Below are 20070 nucleotides of genomic sequence, written 5' to 3' on the forward strand. Positions count from 1 at the left end.
TGTCTACTTATATGAGTTAAGCGGGGATTGCCAGTGTTGCTTTAAATGTATGAAAACATTTATTTGAAGCAATTTTTAATTTTACAATTTATTTAATAATTTGGGAAACATTTTGTAATGCCTACTATAATACATATGTATTTTCGGTACCGATACCTGTAGATTTATTTTCCAAAAATTTTAGTACGGTCATGCGCCAATGGAATATTTCAGCATCCATGACGAGACCTTACCTAATTTTATACTTCCACTCCGTTGGAAGGACCAGGTGGAAAACAATTTAAACTCCCTTGATGCGCCGGTTGGCAGACAGAAGGAGTGACTGGCGCGCCTTGTTGGACGGCCATAACTGTTTAAACGGTTAAGCGCCAATTAAGTAAGTAAGTAAGTAAGTAAGTAGGAAGTGGTTGTTAACTACGCGAAAGCACTTTTCGAAGGTTAAGTGAAGTGTTGCGGATGTGGAAAGTAATTATTCGGATATGAATCTGGTACGGTCCAGTAGTAGCGCTTATAGTATTAACCTCACTGCGCGCGCCGCAATGGTTTTTTATCCGTAGAGTCTTTGAATTTTACTCACCTTTTTCGGCAGGCTTTCATTACACAAGGAATGTTATAGTATCCTTAACCCACTGGGTTGTAGGCAGATCGATTTCTTCGGTGGCCGGAATATCTTCACATCCAGGCTTAAACTTAAAAAGGTCTATCAAGTGACGTGACGTGAGCGAAATTCGGGGATCAAATATCAACCTGAGTCACGATTTAAACCACAAACACAAGGAAAGTTCGACGTCGACAAGCTGTAGTCGCTACATAATGCCAAGGTCTTTGCAACTCGCGTCTCACAACTGTTCCCGTCGCACAGCGTCGCGAAACGGCCAAAAGTCAAAAAAGTTCATCGATAGATATTTTTATATAACTTTGACAAACGATGGGGAATACATCCATTAAATCATTTCGAGCAGAATTCTTAATAATAGACTTGCGAACTTTTATCGGGACTTCCTTAAACCTGGAATTTTGTTAATTGATAATTTTGCCCACAGTTTTTTAAAAAAAAGGTCACTTTAACAAATTTAAATTCAGAGCTTGTTAGTAAATGTAAATATCTCAAATGAGTTTTTTATTCAGCTCTATTCAGCATTTCGACTTGGATTGGAATTTTTTCGATTTGGCAATTGTGGTATTCTGTGTTCCAATCTCTTTCGATCCACTTTCGAAACTTGCTAAGAAACGTAAAAGGCTTGATGATGACTGTTTTTTATATGTTTCCAGGTCAAAAACAACATGTCGATGTCGAAGTTCTTGGACGTATTTGCCCCGCAAAAGTATCTAACACATACTTGAAAGCATCCTTATTAAGTCGAAAATTTTTTTTGAACCTAAATAAGAAAATAAGTCATTAAACTTTACCACTTTTAAGTTCAATTTCTTGCAATACGTCACTCATCTCAAATGGATCACACAAATCTCGCAATATTTGCCTTTCCATTCTCGTCTGGCCATTTTCGTATGCGTTACTTTCCAACTCCACAAATAATGCCGCGGCCATTGATTCCAATATAATAGACAGTTATAATTTATGTCTGTTCGTTGGGTCCAGTTATATGCCAAAGCAAGCTGCCGGAGTAGAGGAAGATGAAGCGAAAACGTAAACAATCCTTGCGGAAAAAATAAATAAATTTTCGTAAAGTATTTTAGGCCAGTGCAATGAAATTAGCATCCATAAAATTCAGAAAATGTCAACTATATTCGTGCAGGAATCCGTGGCCACAAAACTTGGTGGCCACGGCAGGGAATTGGCCAAAAGGACGACAAAAACACACATACAATGATGAAAGCACTTCACTCAAAAAAATATCGCATTGCGGCAATATTTTCTATTGCTTTTTTTTTGTACAAAATGGCGTGGATAATAGAATATAAACGTTTTTCAGTGTTTTTTTTTTTTACAAATTTTCTTTAATTTATTTTGTTCCAATGTTCACACATTCCGTACAAACAGCTGATTTCGAAAAATCATTTGCTCTTCCTCTACTCGTTACGATTCCGTCGTAATGCAGAATACCCAATTTCGATTAAAGCGGAGCGTAGAACGGGAACGTAATCGAAATGCAGAATAGGGGTGATTATATTTGGAAGTTTTCCATACATGGCAACCCTACTTTTTTATTTATTCATCGATCAGGTTATAAGTGGGAAAAATTTAGTGAATTTTTATTCGAAGTTAAAAGTTTAGAAGAGAATAAAAAAAACTCATCCTAACTCCATCACGAATTTTGGATATATTGTCACAAGTAATGTTAGCTCAAAATTAAGACTAGTGAGAATGTGCGCTAAGTTGCGATATTTACACTTTTTTACTTTATAGTGATACCTGCTGTTACGGTTGGCGACGTTTGTGACGTGTGGTTTTTCTTTTGCAAAGAAATGACGTTTATAAATTCTGTTACACATATTACAAAATTCATAAATTTTAAAGCAGAGCAGAAATTGAATTTTTCCAATTTAAAAGGATAAACGTTAGTAGCATGCATATTGAAGCCGAATAAAAACGTGAATGAGACTTCGTTTTAACAGATTGCATTCTCCACTTTTTCCCAAAACATTTTTATTTTTGTGGTCGTGTTTAAGGCTCGATCTCTACGAAGTTTTACTTGTTGACTTTTCAAGTTAGCACAAATGCATGTACCAAGTTTCATTATAATCGCTGCAGTTTTAGTTTTATCGTCCACTAGTGTACGGGGCGTGGCAGTCATCCAATTTTGATTATATTGAAATTTTTTTTTTATCTACAGTAAGTATAGGCTGCATGATGAACTACAGCGAAATTGCAGCACGACAAGTAGTTTTGGCCGCGCTTATATGGGATCGCGACACTGTGCGTCGTAACGAAGTGGGAACCTAACTTCATAGCACTTAATATTACTCCTAAAGAGCGAACAGGAAAAATACATGGAATGTAATATTGCAATCGAAGGAGAGGTAAATACCTACTGGGTAGTATAAAAATCGAATGGAATAAAGAGCGGATGGGAACGGGAAGTGGAAAATGAATGGAAACGCTTTTTCAGGTGAAAGACTATGCAAAGATTTTGAGGTAGCCAACAGGAAATGCATCCAAAAATTATAAAATTATACCATATTTTAAAGTTGGCGCAATATGGAAAGGCAAAGACAATGACTTGCTCATCCCTGATGTTTCTAGCCGACGTCTCTTTTAAGCAAAAAAAAAAAAAAATAGCGGTCGAGCTTTGTTGAGCTCGGAAAGAAGCACTTAAGTGGTTGAGAAAAAGTAAACAAAATTTAAAAACTATTCTACAATTCCGCTTTCAGCTACAGAGCTTAGATGGCCGGAAGTGATTTTTTGGAGGAGTGATTTTTGATGAAAAAAGATTTCTATCGTTTGCCCAAAATTTAAGCCTTAAATGGAGTGTGGAGTTGGGGTGGTGATTAGAAGTTTCTCGCGTTTTTGAATCGCGTATTTGATTTTAGATTGAATTAAACCTCACAATTACTTTGTTCCTTAATTCCTTACTCCCACTGTAAAATAATTTTGTTGCCATATTTGCATTTTACGCTTAATGGCCATAAATTTATTAAATTACCACACAAGAGCCCTTCACTACGTAGCCAAGAAAAGCACAACTCTTTACTTGATTCTATTATGTTTAGCTTTCGTTCGTCACTTTCTTTCTTTTAATGTATTTTTAATGTTCATTGTCACAAGTGAAGTCCACTTTTTTCTTAAAATATTATTATGAGTGTCAGTAGTCACTATTTAATTCTTTAAATGAACAAAAATTGGCACTAAGTGGTAAATTGCTGCTTTGAAGTTACATAATTATGCAAAAACAACAATTGCAGCAGAAGTGAAATTCTTGCATTAATTAAAAAAAAACTTGTAACGCAGTTATGGATTATCTAGTTAAGAGATTCTCTTCAGTGCTTCCTACAGCGTTGAAAAATTATTTTACGTCCATCTACATTTCAGGTGAGCGCAGCGACTGATAGACCCCACACATAATATTTTTGATGCAAACACATGCAATCTACTCATCTGTCAGCGCACGATGCTGAATCAAGAATCTTATGTGTCGGACCTATAAGGTTGAGCAAAGCAAACAGTGAATCATTTCGCTTGTACTCAGGGACGTGATATCGAATATCGGCTCTACCCGGTAATATCGAATCAAAAATACTCGATAATCAAAGTGTCGATACTGTATGTACAACACTAATGTTCGGATGAATAATACACCTTGAGATGAGATCTCAATGTATTTTTTTTTTTGATGTGTAAAATACATGTTGCAATAAAGCAGACTTTACAAAGAACGCTCTGCCAAGAGCTTCGACTTTGACGGAAAGGCTTACAGGATTTTGCTTCATTTTACGCTCATTTCTGTAGCAAGACCGCATCAAACCATACATTTAATCGGCCAAAGCGAAGTATTGGGCAAAGTGTTCTATGTAAATCCGGCTCAGGAATGATTTTGATTTCGCGGATATTTGCTTTTTTCTAAATAAGTTAAATGCAAATTATTTAGCGCAAATTTTTTTTCGATTTGCGAAATAGGAATACAGAAGGCCTGTTGGAGAACTCTGTAATCGGGAGGAAGGTGTATATATCCTCAGACAGCCAAGCAGTGATCATGGTAAAGGCCGGTTCATCGTTAGACAACGCTGAAATAGTCGCGGTACATCAACCGCTTACATCAATAAAAAGTACAAACCTATGTCAAGAAAACCGGTATTAAAAATTAGTACTCTACGGACTCCTGCAGGATCACAAAAAAAAAAAAAAAAAAAAAAAAAAATGGCCGCAATACAACAAAAATTGAGAATTTACAAAAATCTTATAGGAAAGAAATATTAAGGATAAAAGTCACAATAACAGGATACTGGATATTTGGCCCACACGCAGAAAGAACGGGAGTCCCCTTTAACGGCATCTTGCTCAATTTCCAGCCAAGAGGCTTGTAAGGAAACGTATACACGATACATACTGGAACGATTTTCCGTCATCCCTTGTCAAATTTGGTTTCGAGAGAAACCGGTTTCGGCGTTGTTCCATCATCGGTGTCGATTTCGTTCTCACATTTCCTCTGCGCAATTCCAGACCTAGCTAATATCTGGTACCGAACTATAGGCGGTTCCGTGCAACAGGTTAATTGAACTAACCAAATGGTTCGAGATAAAACAAGCTCATCGTACAGTTATTTAATATACGCGATAAATAATTTGTTGCAGGAGAAAATGCTACAAATCCCTAGAACGCTACTTGGGCCCGCTCTCGCCTGCCGGGCAGCACAGTAACCAACCAACCAACGTATGAACATTCTAGGTATACAAAGGCACAAAGTAGGAAAACCAGTTTTATTCCTACTCATAATTATTCTAAAATGCGGGTCTCAAAAACTTAGAAATGGTTGCCTTTCGCATATGTAATGAGAGCACAATTGTGATGTGGAATGCGGACCCCTGCTCTAAAATGTCCAGTGAGTGTGCCATCCGATTTTCAATCGTTTATGTGTTTCCATGCTACTTTTATGGTACTTCAAATGTTGCATTCCTTTCGTTAAGCCTACCTTAATTCGCTAGAGCAAACCTAAATGAGTCTGAGTCTCGAAAGTTTCTAATCGTTTTTTGTACTTCAAAATAAAACACACGAGGTTTTCCTAAGCAGCATATTCGATATTGACAACTAACTAGAATCTTCATCCATCCTACTGAGTGCTTTTAGACTTTATCAAAAATTCTATACTATACTGCGGTCGAAATATTCTATGCCAAAAAGTACCGTCATAGAGCATCTATCACGTATTAGTATCGAATGTGAAAAGTATCGATATGGTGAAGTATCGTATCGAAATCCGTGTCCCTACTTGTACTTCAAGCCGTGAACATCTCATGCGTAAATTCCATGCTAAATTTTGTTTCACCATTTTCCTTATATAGGAAACCAAAGCAGTAGAAACCCTGGAAGAGAATAGCTTAAGCTACAATCGTGTTAACTTTTATATTGACAGGCAAGCAGCAATTAAAGCAATAATCTCGCATAGCACAACATCTAAATGCGTGTTACAGTGTAAACAGTCCCTGGAGAGAATCGGGACAGGGAGAAGCATACATCTATATTGGGTCCCAGGGCATATGGGAATAGATGGGAATAAAAAAGCGGATGAACTAGCTAAAAAGGGCGCATCCCCTGAAGCTTGCTCCGTAGACGTCCCAATTAGACTGGGCGAGAGGTGCACATGATCGACCAAGCGGGAAAGGCGTGGGTTCAAGCCCGGGGCTGTAAAGTGTCGAAGGTTATGTGTAGGTCTTACATCCTTAGACTAAAAAAGTTGCTTCTATCATTACAAAGAGAGGACTGTAAACTCATGACGGGTATTCTGACTGAACACTGCCTTCTGGCATCACATGCCTTTAAATTAGTCTTGGCCAGTGATAGCAGATGTAGGAAGTGCGGGTTGGAGGAGAAAATGATCGAGCATGCTCTGTGCTCGTGCCCTGCACTTGCCAGGCTAAGACTCCAGATATTAGGAATGATACAGCTGTCAGATCTTGAAGCAGCAAGTTGCTTAAGTCCTAGAATTTGCCAAGAGGACGGAGTTATTTTATAACATAGGTCCTGGTTTTTGATAGGGTTTTTCAGTTTGGTCGTTAAAACTAACTTCTGGTAACACTACGGACTCAATCAGTCCATGTGAGGTCCTCATGGACCGGCCAGTTCAACCTAACCTAACCTTCCTTATATAGATACACATACATCTACAAAAAAATCTTGTGCCATAGAGCTGGATTTCGATTCGATTCTTAATCGATTTAATCGATATTTTTTTTAGAAATGTAGAATCGATTTGTTTTTAAAAATCGTTCGATTCTGTAGGCATCGAAGTTTTCATCACTATCTACTTTACCGATGCTTGAGGAAATGCATATTCTGTAATTTTTGTTTTTATAAATTTAGCTTTATTGTGTTGGTGGTTTCGAGGAAAGGAGAAAAATGAAGAAATTTCTTCGAACTTCTGGCAAGCAATATTTTGAACATGTGTTTATCTATTTTGTGGTATGATATTGTGTTCAGTACGTAAAGAAAACTAATTAATACCACATTTTTAGATTCTAGTAAGCCAATTGAAAGTGACACTAAAGGGGAATTCAATCTTATAAGTAATCCAAAGATACGCAGATCCGTTGTCTTAAGTATTTTGATTCTGCGATTCTGCGAAATGCAAATCGTATGAAAAAAATGCAGGTGGAAATACAACCAATTTGTTAAATCACTTGAAGCGGTCACATCCAACGTTGATGGAAATGTCTTCATCAACAGCTCTTATAGAATATTTGTTTGAACTTAGTGCTAACAACATAAGGAAGTCTCAGTTTGTAGATGAGCGAAAAAAACAACTGGATTGTGCTTTGATTAGAATGATTGCCACATATATGCAACCCTTTAGGATTGTCGTAAATAACGGATTCAGATCTTTTACACAATGCTTGGATCCTCGGTACGTTTTGCCTTCACGAGTAACATTAAGAAACACACTTTTAACCATGATACAAAAAAGAAGGTAGTTCCACTCAAAATTTTTTGACGTATTTGGAGATTTTTGAAGTTTCATAATGTTTGTTGTTTTGTCAGAAGCGTTGCCATACCGTTACTGTTTAAGGCGAAATTGTGGTTTTGGGATGGAAATTTCCTTTAGGATGAAAACGCAATGGTCATCTGAGACAATAATAATATGGTTTAGCACGATTTATGTGCATATATATCGATTGAGAATACAGTAAAACTCATATCTTTATGGCAGCTTCACCCCTAGACAGAACAAAAATACACGAAAAATCCTGTTGTTCTTGCATGGCCCTATTATCATGCCCCTACAGTGAATATTTTTTTTCAAAGCATGTTGAGAAAGAGTGTACCTCCAAAGTCTGCACATCTATGTCAATGCTAAAAGGGCACATAATGTGCATAGGCGGGGCCGCCCCAAGGTGACCCCTGGTACAACGGGAAAAAACGCTCTCAAAACAATTTTCGGGAGCTCGAAAAACTTATTAAAAACCTTCTTTTCTAGGCTGATTGTTTCTCTAGGCTCGTTGTTCTTTCTTTTTTAATTGAAATAATTTTGAAAGTAATTTAGTTGTATTCGTTATTATGAAATCCATCAAAATTTGAAAAATTCGTAAAATTGTTTTTGGTGAAATTGTCATTGTCCCTGCAAAAGTCAAGTGGCTAACGTCACACTAAATGGAACTACCTCAATTTTTTGTATCATGCTTTTAACAAAAAAAAAAAAATCAATACTTTTTATGACATAGACAGCAGCAAACACGAAAACAGAAACGGCAATTTTATGAAATTTCGTCAATTAAATTCCTTATTCCTTTTTATTATCAATAAGCTAAGAAAATACTTCCATAAAGTTTTTAACTGAAACTACGCAAACCATGACACAAACTGCCGTATGTTGTCAATTGAAATTCCGTATACCTCATTGATTAAACCGCTGCAAAACGTATATGGAGAAAATGTTACCTTACGTATGTAATAAATGGTTCCTTTTTATATGACGCTGAACATAGATCGATTCTAATGCCGTAAACAAGCGAGAACATTATACATATTGTAGTAATAAGTATTAAAGAAGAAAGTGTATTCGTTAATGTTCCCAAGGTTGGTTTCCTTTCAATTTCGGTAAAGACTGTACAAATTATCTCACTCCGATGAAAGGATCATGTGAAGACGCATGTGGCATTCTTTGATGCTTCCAATTTTGTCGGCAGGCAACGAAACGAGAGAGAAGCTGTTCAGCTTTATTTGTCGGGAAAAATCGTGTAAATGGTTAAGTACGTAATCAAGTAAACTGTACAAAGAATAAGTAATATTTAAATAAACTTTGCTTGGTTCGATTTAATCGATTAAGTCGATTTTTTCTAGTATCGAATCGAAAAAATCGATTCTTAAAAGAATCGAATCGAATCCAGCTCTATTGTGCCACTCATCCAGTTAGTGAAAAACCGCAAGTATCGCAGTTTTGAAAAGGCTAACCCTGCAAAAATTGTTGGATTACGTGTTCCATTTTCTTCATGTTGAAGTACTCTAACAATACTCCTTTGCAATGCGTTTGCGGACCACCATCAGCCGATCATTGCTGGTGTTTAACGACCGCGATCACGACATAATGAAGATCGAACAGAGTTGCCAAAAGTAAAATATTGCATACAAATAAGTGATGATAAAATTTTACTATGGCAACTCTGATAAAATGCAACCGCGCACTGGTTTTATGTATACATACTATAGTATAGAGAAATATTAGTTTCTTTATTCACGCAAATGCTAAATAACATAAGAATATTCGTAGTATAAAATATAAAAGTTGTATTGCCCCTCTTCATTTACTTTAATTTTAAATTAAATTCACTCCGATAATTCTTTCCGACAACACAATTCCTCTTTAGTACTTTGGCATATGATCCTCTGTGGGTGCTCCATGGAGTACTACAGTGAACGTACTTTGGAAAGTATTCTCACGTATATACTCTATGGAATACTCACAAACAAAGCGAGAGTGGGATCACCTACTCCTCTCCTAGAAAATCGCAATGTTAATTGGAGCACATTTTTTGTATGAATACAGATTAGTTTTGGAACACTCCTATACTACCAAAGGAGTATTCCTTACATTATTTATGGAGTACTCGCGTTTATTGAAGGGTCGTTGTTTCATTGCATGTGTACGTAATTCGAGTTACAAGCGCAGTGACCACACTGCCTATTTATTTGTAATCAATGTTATTAAAAATGTACCAAAGTGTTTCAAATAATGGGTCATATGCATAAAAATAGTGAATGCCATTTTTGATAGTAATCACTTATAAATTTTATTGAAATTTCAAGTTATTGCTTTGATTTTGTACATAATAATTGATTAATTTTCGATATTCAAGCACAATTAATATGAACATTCTTTTTTGGTACTCGAACCGCTATTTTGTAACACTTCCGAGCCATCAATCAAATCTCTGATGAAAGCTCTAGTATGAAGTTTAGCTGATTACTAATCCATAAACAAACTTTACTTATTAATAAAACTTATCTCAAGATTTCGTATTCGGTGAACTGCAAAATACCAAAGTGCCAAATGCGCTCCCCAATGGATCCATTAAGAGTCGCTCTGTAACAATTATAAGTTAGGTTGCGGATTCACTGATGCCGCAAACAAAAGTTAGTGAAACCCTCATACATACATACATACATACATACGTCTATATATATATTCACCACAACTATAATTCAACTCAAACACTTAGCAGTGCACTGTGTGGATTAAAGTATGCCGAGAAAGTCAAATACTTTTTAACTTTCTCATTTAACTTTTGATGCCAGTCGCTGCAAGAACCTTTGCAGCTCCTGAACGTAGCAACTTTATCTTGCACTTCCCTTCTTCGTTTTGGATTTCGAGCGTACTAAGAAGTACATCATCGTAAAAGCTTTCAACGCATTGTAAGTACATATGTAGTTTCTATTGTTGTTGCTGCTATTTTCTGTAATATTTGAATGCAACCTAATTACATTTTTACAGAACAATTGTATTAAGTATAAAAGTTGGGCGCAACGAAGTTACTATTAACAAGAAAGGAAATCTAAGTTCGGGTGAAACTGAACATTGTATACCCAGCTGCGCACTTGAAACGCTGTTCTTGGTACAATATCAGTCAAATGTAGTTGAATACCATAGAGTTATTGCAAACTTTGTTAATGTTAGACCTTTAGGAAAAACGGGCGTGGTATTTAACCGATTTTTATTATCTTCACTCAGTCTATATAATTTGGCAAGAATAGTGTCTCTGCAAAATCATATATATTATTTCTAATTGCTGCTTTTATGTACGGGCCCCTTTTTCGCTCTTATTTGGAATCCAAATCTATAAATAAATTTTGGTTGTAAAGATGGAGATTCGGGCTATTAGTAAGCTTTGGGCAATTTTGGTCGTAGTGCTTTTGTTTAGCTATATTTTATTAAAATAATTTGTTAAAAATAAACGATTGTGAGCACACAAAAAACCTATTTGTACTATGGCACTATTGTGAATATTTGCACTACATTACCGGCAGTTGCTATTGTACGCTAGATGACAGCGCTGTAAGTTAATAGAACAGCTGATTTCTGTTGATATTTGATAAGAGAGTGCCACGCCCATATTGCAAATATTTTTGGAATTTATGTTTTGCGTCATAAACCCAATCCACCTACCATATTTAATTAGTATTAGTTTAGAGGTATTCGTTTTTGAACTATCTAATTTTTTCCATTTTTGTGAATTTACGATATCGAAGAAGTGCGCGTGGTTATCGTCAGATTTCGCTCATTTTCAATGCTTATCTGGCCTATATACCGAGTTTGGTGAAGATATCCCAATATTTGCTCAAGTTATGTTAAATGACGGACAGACGGATGGACGTGCATCTTATTTTGCACGGAGAGATCTAAAATGTCGTGTTTGGTGAATAAGAGAGTTGATTCTGAGCAAGCCCATATTTTGCGGTCTTTCGGAGTGAGTGACTTCGCGATAGCCAGGCGAGTATTCGAGCACTTGGACTAGCGACGAAAATATCAAGTCTAGTTTATCAGTATATAGAGTCGACAGAGCGATCCTCTTATTTGGACGCTGTACTTCGAAGCAAAGAGGGCAAAGAGTTGACCGAAAATTTAAAATAGCTCAGGGTATTGAGGAGCTTACAATATTTTCGCGGTAGGCATGCCTGGCGCAAAAGATTACTGAAACCCACACACTCAGGGCGTTAGACGTGGTCATATCAAGTGATAATGATTTCCGTAACATATAGGCGCTAACGTATAGGCGTAACATTTTGACGCTAGTTCCATTGCAACTATTACAAGTCACCGGTACTTGTGGTGGTAGTCAAGTCTATTCTACTCTTTGGGTGTAACGCACTGGATAGGGTGAATATTATCAACGGACAATGATTAGTATTGGGAGCGCTCCATAAACAATACCTTCGCTGCTGACCAGGCTTCCTGACATGTACTATGGGCTTTCTAACTTTGGGCCTTCTAGTATTCTTGCCAAAGTCAGCTTGTATCCAGGTAATTTCTGGAGAGGTATCTCATGCCAGGAAATCTTTTTGGCGTGGGCTTTGCTATCGGGACCCCGAAGTGGGCTGCACGCTTAAGCTGCCCTAATACTGTAGCGCCTTCCAAACGGAAGTTGCCGCGATTAAGGTTGCGGCGGATATTATGCTATCCAGTGCTACCGCAGTAAGAGATTTTACGATCCAATTGTATAAAAATTCTGAATTCAACTGTGGTGCGATCGTGAATGGTCTGAGAGTACCGGACCAGATGTAGATGGCTGAAGGAAATTCGGAATTCTGCTGGCTACCTGTGGTTTGTGAGGTTTTGACTGGTCGCTTTGCATCGATAGATTGCCACATGTCACCGTACTTGTATGCGTAAAAATTTATTTTATTACATGAAGATCAGAATGCACAGATTTTGCAGTTTGTTATGATTGGCTCTACATTAAATGCAAAAAAAACTTGAAAAATTAAAACTGTGCAGTAATAATAAATGAAATAAAATTTTGCATAACTTTCTTAAATGTTTGGGTGCGCGCAAAGTAAGTACGTACGACACGTCCGACAAAAAGGACATTCACAGTATCGAACGGTGTCACGTGACCTCGTTTCAAGAGTTCAAAGGAATTGTCGAATAAAAACTTTTTCAACGGCGAAGACGACAAGGACATTGTTGTTTGTGTTCTAGCGTGGCACACATATACGCAACACATGTAAAAGTATGTACTTGTGCTTGCAAACAAAATATTTCCATTTCGCATTAACAAATGTGAGTCAATACGTCTGTCAAGTGCAAAAAATACTCCTTTTCAGCGAGTTTAGCTAAGTTTGTACGAAAGCGAAGTTTAAAAGGCAATATATAGTACTTGTGTTAGTTTGTGTTTGTATGTGCGTGTGTGCGTCGTCACATTGACGCCATTTTTATAGCACTTTCATTGGCAGCCGTTGCAGACATGACAGCAACAGTAGCTTCGAAATTCATATTCGAAGATTCTAATGTATTTGTGCACCAGGGATTGAAAATGGTAATATTGACTGAGCTTTAAAAACAGTTTTTAATAATTTCTATACACGGTGATCCTTTGTCCGATTATTATCGAGTACAGCTTGCAAATATTCATGTAATGTGATTTTGTCACAACGACGTAAAGAGCACAGCGTGACATCGCATCATATCGTACCTCATCACATCACTTCACATCACATCACAGATTTGGAATATATTGTCACGGATATTAGCATCACTAAATTATCCCATCACTAAGGCGATGCTAAGGCCATGCCAAGCAGTATTTACGTTAATAATTAAATCAAGTATACACATATATAAGGCAGCCCAGAGAGATGTCACACACAGATGCATTTACTTATATGCCTATGTGCGCAAACTACAAACATTCACATCAATAATTCAATCTTTATGTATCTACTTAAACGAATAAATAATTGCGTCTACACATATGTACACATTCCGACGAGCAACATTTACATACAAGGCAGCAAGATATGAGATGTCACACACCGATGAATTTACTTATACGCTTATGTGTGTGCGGGAGACTGTAAACTACAAACACATGCATATACCTTATCTGAGTTGTCACAAGAGTGAGCAATAATTTGTGCACGTAGTTGTGGCTGGCGATTTTGTAGCCGAAACAACTAGTAAGTTCTGGAAATCGAAGAGCCTAGAAGTATGCAGCGTAAACTATAAAAGCGGCGCCAGCGAGTAAGAAGTAATTCAGTTTGATTTGAGTTGATCAGCAGTTACGGCTAAGAAGATATCTAGCGAGCAATACCAGTATTATTTTGATTAGTGGAGTTTCATTTGAGCTATCAGTTTGGTTATTAAGCTATTCGTTGCACAGTTTGAGTGTTATTGTGAAGCATTTTAATAAAGGCCATTTTTCCATTATTCAATATTGGAGTTATTTATTCAACAGTTTAGCGATACGAACCTAGCAAAAGGGGCAAATAAGAGGATTTGCAGAAAATTCGTTACAATTGGTGTCAGAAGAGGAATTGTTGAATAAATTCCAGAGGACAACAACGACATGGCAAAGTTCAGTGAATTGAAGATCCAGCAACTAAAGAAGGAGTTGGAGAGCCGTGGATTGAATACAAGCGGCGTTAAACTTGAACTTCAGGCACGGCTACGAGAGGCAATGGAAGCGGAAGGAATTGATGTGGAAAAGTATGTCTTTCACCTTGATGGGGAGGAGACAACAAAAATTGAAGAGAAAAACGAAACATCGCAGACGGTTACCAGCACAGATTTGAACATGATTTTGGCTGCAATATCTGCTCAAACATCGACAGTGGCTTCTCAACTGGAATCGCAAAAGACAGATATAAAATCTCAACTGGCATCTCAACTAGAAGAACAGAAGACATATATGGCATCCCAACTGGAATCGCAGGAGACACGCATAACATCAAAGATGGAAGAACAAGAGGAGCGCTTATCATTGCAGGTGGCACAAATGTCTTCACAGTTAGAAGCACAGGAAGCAAGGGTAACATCAAAGCTGGAAGCGCAGGATGCAAAAATCGCTCAATTTCAGGCAGAAGTCGATGATTTGAAGGGTCGTATGGAGCAGTTACAATTAAATCGTCCAGCAGTTTCAGCGAGTAATTCAAAGGTAAAAACACCATCCTTTGACGGTTCTGTTCCTTTCCAGGTCTTTAAGTTACAGTTTGAGAAGACCGCAGCAGTGAACAACTGGAATGTGGAAGATAAAGTTGCCGCACTCTTCGTAGCATTGAAAGGACCAGCTGCCGAAATCTTACAGACTATTCCAGAATACGAACGGAACAGTTATGACGCATTGATGGCTGCTGTAGAACGGCGATACGGAAGCGAACACAGGAAACAGATATTTCAAATAGAATTGCAAAACCGCTACCAAAAAGCTAACGAGACCTTGCAGGAGTTTGCTTCTGACATTGAAAGATTGGCTCATCTTGCAAATGCGGAAGCACCCGTGGAATACACGGAAAGAGTGAAGATTCAGAGCTTTATAAATGGCATACGAGATGTGGAAACGAAGCGAGCTACATACGCGAACCCAAAACTGACATTTGCTGAAACGGTATCACATGCATTGACTCAGGAAACTGCCTCCCTATTAAGTAAACCAGCATATAAGGCTCATCGTGTAGAAGTAGAAAGGCCAGAATGGGTAGACACAATTTTGGAAGCACTGAAGGGATCACAACAGAGAAATGCCGGAGTTATTAAATGTTTCAAGTGCGGCAACCCAGGTCATATTGCACGACATTGCAGCACCGGTCCCAATAGCTCCAACAATGTGGGTGGCCGTAAACGCAGAGCTGAAGGAGATGAGCAAATCTCCAAGTCCACTCAATCGTTAAACTAAAGCGAGTCAGCCGCAAGGGGCGACAGCTGGCTCCCTCAATTGAATGCCCCATAATCTCTATCTCACAAATTGGAAGAAGGTCAAACAATCTTACTGTCGGAGGACATGTGGATGGAAAGGAACGTTTACTGACTGTAGATACGGGTGCATCTCATTCCATCATTCGAGCGGATTTAGTCAACAAGAAGATAACACCATTGCATGGAGCAAGATTGCGTACAGCCACTGGAGAAGACAGCACGGTTCTAGGAGAAGTATCATGTGAAGTCGCAATTGGGAACGTCACGGTAGTACACAATTTTATAGTGGCAGAGATTGTTGATGAAATCATAATTGGAGTGGACTTCTTAATCGACCAGGGCATCAAGATCGACATGCAAAGCAAGACGATGCGATATAAGAACATGGATGTACCACTTAATTTCGGCTACGAGAGAGGCTACAGCAGTAAACGAGTGCTGGTGGAAGAGAGTCAGCGAATACCACCAAAATCCGAAGCAGTCATCTGGGCAAAGGTTGATGGAGATTGTGGGACAAACAAATTGTGGGTTGTCGAAGCAGCAAACAAATCAGCACTGAACATACTTGTAGGAAAAACCCTGGCTATGACAAAACAAGATGGACGTGTTCCAGTAAGAGTACTCAATGAGTTCAATTCACCACTCAAACTAACTAAAGGAGCTATTTTGGGAAGATGCCAAGAGGCTGAAGTAGTTATTAACTGTGAACAGCTCCAGGAACACGTTTCAGCTAGTAATACTAATCTTTCAAATAACATCACGGCATGGACGCAGGGGCTAGAGGAAGCATATCAGAGTAAGGCAAAACAACTGCTCCTAAAGTACGCGAACATATTTGACCAGGATGGTTCTAAACCAGGCCGCACCAACGTTGTGAAACATCAAATTGACACTGGAGATGCGAGGCCGATCCGTCAAGCTCCACGTAGTGTTCCACTGGCGAAGCGGCAAGTTGTGAGTCAAATTATACAAGAAATGAGCGACAGCGGCGTCATCGAACCATCAGCTAGTCCCTGGAGCTCACCGGTAGTACTTGTAAAGAAGAAGGATGGAAAAATGAGGTTTTGCGTCGACTACCGGAAGTTGAATGACGTTACGAAAAAGGATAGCTACCCATTGCCAAGAATTGACGACACTCTGGACTCGCTCTCTGGTACGAAATGGTTTTCCACACTGGACTTGAAAAGCGGCTACTGGCAAGTGGAGGTAAATGAGGAAGACAAAGAGAAAACAGCCTTCAGCGTCGGAGATGGTCTTTGGCAATTTACAGTAATGCCCTTTGGACTATGTAATGCACCAGCTACTTTCGAGAGACTCATGGATCAGGTATTGAAAGGACTACATTGGAAAACATGCTTGGTGTACCTGGACGACATCATCGTATTGGGCAAGAATTTCGATGAACATCTTAAGAACTTGGAGGAAGTTTTCCAAAGAATAGCTGGCGCTGGTCTGAAGTTAAGTCCCAAAAAGTGTGCGCTGTTTAAAAAGGAAGTAAATTATTTGGGTCACAAGGTAACGACAGAGGGCATCTGCACTGCGAACGAAAAGATAGAGGCTGTAAAGGATTGGCCAAGACCACAGAACCTACATGAATTAAGAAGTTTCCTTGGGCTGTGCACATATTACCGCCGATTTGTACAAAATTTTTCCAGCGTAGCCCATAGCCTCCATGAGCTTACAAGAAAAAATAAAGCTTTTGAATGGAAGAAGGAGCAAGAAGTGGCTTTCCAAACATTGAAGGAGCGTTTGTGCACTGCCCCAATGTTAGCATATCCGATTCCAGGAGCAACATTTATTCTAGATACAGATGCGAGTGGATATGCTATAGGAGGCGTTTTATCACAACTGGTCGATGGACAGGAGAAGGTAGTTGCATATTACAGCCGTTCGATTGGAAAACCAGAGAGGAACTACTGCGTTACGCGGAGAGAGCTGTTGGCATTGGTAGAGTGCGTTAAACATTTTCACAAATACCTCTACGGCCAGCGATTCCGTGTCAGGACAGATCACGCAGCTTTAAAATGGCTACTGCAGTTCCGTAATCCAGAAGGACAATTGGCACGGTGGATCGAGCGACTACAAAGCTATGACTTTTCCATTGAGCATCGAAAAGGTAGTACCCATGGAAATGCCGATGCAATGTCACGAAGACCATGTAGGTTGGAATGCAAGCACTGTTCAAAAGCCGAGGCTAAAGAAGACATTATAGATGTCCGGCTAATGACTATAACATGTACAGATGAATGGGACAAGGAACAGCTAAGAAAGTGCCAGCTAGAAGATGCAGATCTGTCACGTGTTATGCAAGGGCTCGAACGAAATGAAAGACCAAACAGAGAAGAGATGTCAGCAGAGAGTCCCATTGCGAAGTCATATTGGGCACAGTGGAACAGTTTGGAATTGATATCCGGTTGCCTTCATCGAGTATGGGAGAGTGAGGATGGTAAATACAAGAATAAACTGATAGTTGTTCCCAGAAAGAGGATTCCTGATGTGCTCAGCGAGCTGCATAATGGTCCAAGCGGAGGTCATCTTGGAATCACGAAGACGCTCGAGAAGATTAAACAGAGATTCTATTGGGTTGGTTGCCGTCAGTCGGTCACTGATTGGATTGCGAACTGCGAGGTTTGCAGCAGAGCGAAAGGGCCCAGAACACGAAGTCATGGCCAGATGAAGCAATATAACTCAGGTGCGCCATTTGAAAGGATCGCTATGGATGTCGCCGGTCCATTTCCTACTAGCAACGGCGGAAACAAATATGTACTGGTAGTTATGGATTATTTCAGCAAATGGCCAGAGGTATACCCAATCCCAAATCAAGAAGCGGAAACGGTAGCAGAAGTTTTTATAAACAATTGGGTTGCAAGGTATGGTGTACCAATGGAGTTACATTCTGACCAAGGCAGGAATTTCGAATCAGCTGTGTTCCAGGAAATGTGTAAGTCATTGGGCATTCGAAAAACACGGACAACTGCATTGCATCCTCAATCCGATGGTATGGTAGAACGATTCAATAGAACATTGGAGGAGCACTTAAGGAAAGTAGTGGACAAGTACCATAAAGAATGGGATACCCGCATACCATTATTCTTGATGGCTTACCGATCAGCAGTGCATGAGACAACGGGCCAAACCCCTGCAAAAGTAATTTTTGGCAATGACCTTAGACTGCCAGCTGATTTGAAGTTTGGGATAGATGCCAATGCGGAGAGAAATGTCAGGAAATCCACTAGTGATTTGGAAGAAGAGCTAAGAGAAATACATGATCTGATAAGGCAACGAACAAAGATTATGAGTGACAAGATGAAAGCCAGATATGATAAAGCAATTAATTCAGAAGGTTTTCAGGAAGGAGATTTGGTGCTGTTATACAACCCACAACGTAAAAAAGGTTTGTCCCCGAAATTGCAGTGTAATTGGGAAGGCCCATACAAAGTTGTAAAACGGATCAACGATGTAGTGTACCGCATACAAACCATCGGTAAACCACGAACCAAAATGAAGGTGGTCCATTTGGAAAGGCTAGCAACGTTTAGATCGAGAGATTTGTCTGATCGGGACGATCAGACTTAGGTGGAGGGCAGTGTCACGGATATTAGCATCACTAAATTATCCCATCACTAAGGCGATGCTAAGGCCATGCCAAGCAGTATTTACGTTAATAATTAAATCAAGTATACACATATATAAGGCAGCCCAGAGAGATGTCACACACAGATGCATTTACTTATATGCCTATGTGCGCAAACTACAAACATTCACATCAATAATTCAATCTTTATGTATCTACTTAAACGAATAAATAATTGCGTCTACACATATGTACACATTCCGACGAGCAACATTTACATACAAGGCAGCAAGAGATGAGATGTCACACACCGATGAATTTACTTATACGCTTATGTGTGTGCGGGAGACTGTAAACTACAAACACATGCATATACCTTATCTGAGTTGTCACAAGAGTGAGCAATAATTTGTGCACGTAGTTGTGGCTGGCGATTTTGTAGCCGAAACAACTAGTAAGTTCTGGAAATCGAAGAGCCTAGAAGTATGCAGCGTAAACTATAAAAGCGGCGCCAGCGAGTAAGAAGTAATTCAGTTTGATTTGAGTTGATCAGCAGTTACGACTAAGAAGATATCTAGCGAGCAATACCAGTATTATTTTGATTAGTGGAGTTTCATTTGAGCTATCAGTTTGGTTATTAAGCTATTCGTTGCACAGTTTGAGTGTTATTGTGAAGCATTTTAATAAAGGCCATTTTTCCATTATTCAATATTGGAGTTATTTATTCAACAGTTTAGCGATACGAACCTAGCAAAAGGGGCAAATAAGAGGATTTGCAGAAAATTCGTTACAATATATATGAAAATGTGATTTTGTCAGATTGACTTAAAGATCTCATCGTAAAATCACCATATAACATCACAGTACATATCACTATATCAAATCACACTACAGAGTCGGCAAATATTCATTAAAATTTTATTTCATCACACCCGCTCAAAAATCACATCATGTCATCACAACATATCCAATGCTGAGTTG

At 38.7% G+C, this 20070-nt stretch overlaps 1 long non-coding RNA gene across 1 annotated transcript; it reads left to right on the forward strand.

Annotated features, from left to right (window-relative positions):
- Positions 1–1606: 1606 nt before the first annotated feature.
- Positions 1607–4837, forward strand: LOC137242852 (uncharacterized). Its single transcript, XR_010950389.1, has 2 exons — positions 1607–2294; positions 2369–4837. It is a non-coding gene; the product is annotated as an uncharacterized lncRNA (long non-coding RNA).
- Positions 4838–20070: the final 15233 nt, after the last annotated feature.

The sequence above is a fragment of the Eurosta solidaginis genome, chromosome 2, assembly GCF_040869045.1.
Source record: "Eurosta solidaginis isolate ZX-2024a chromosome 2, ASM4086904v1, whole genome shotgun sequence".
Classification (NCBI taxonomy): domain Eukaryota; kingdom Metazoa; phylum Arthropoda; class Insecta; order Diptera; family Tephritidae; genus Eurosta; species Eurosta solidaginis.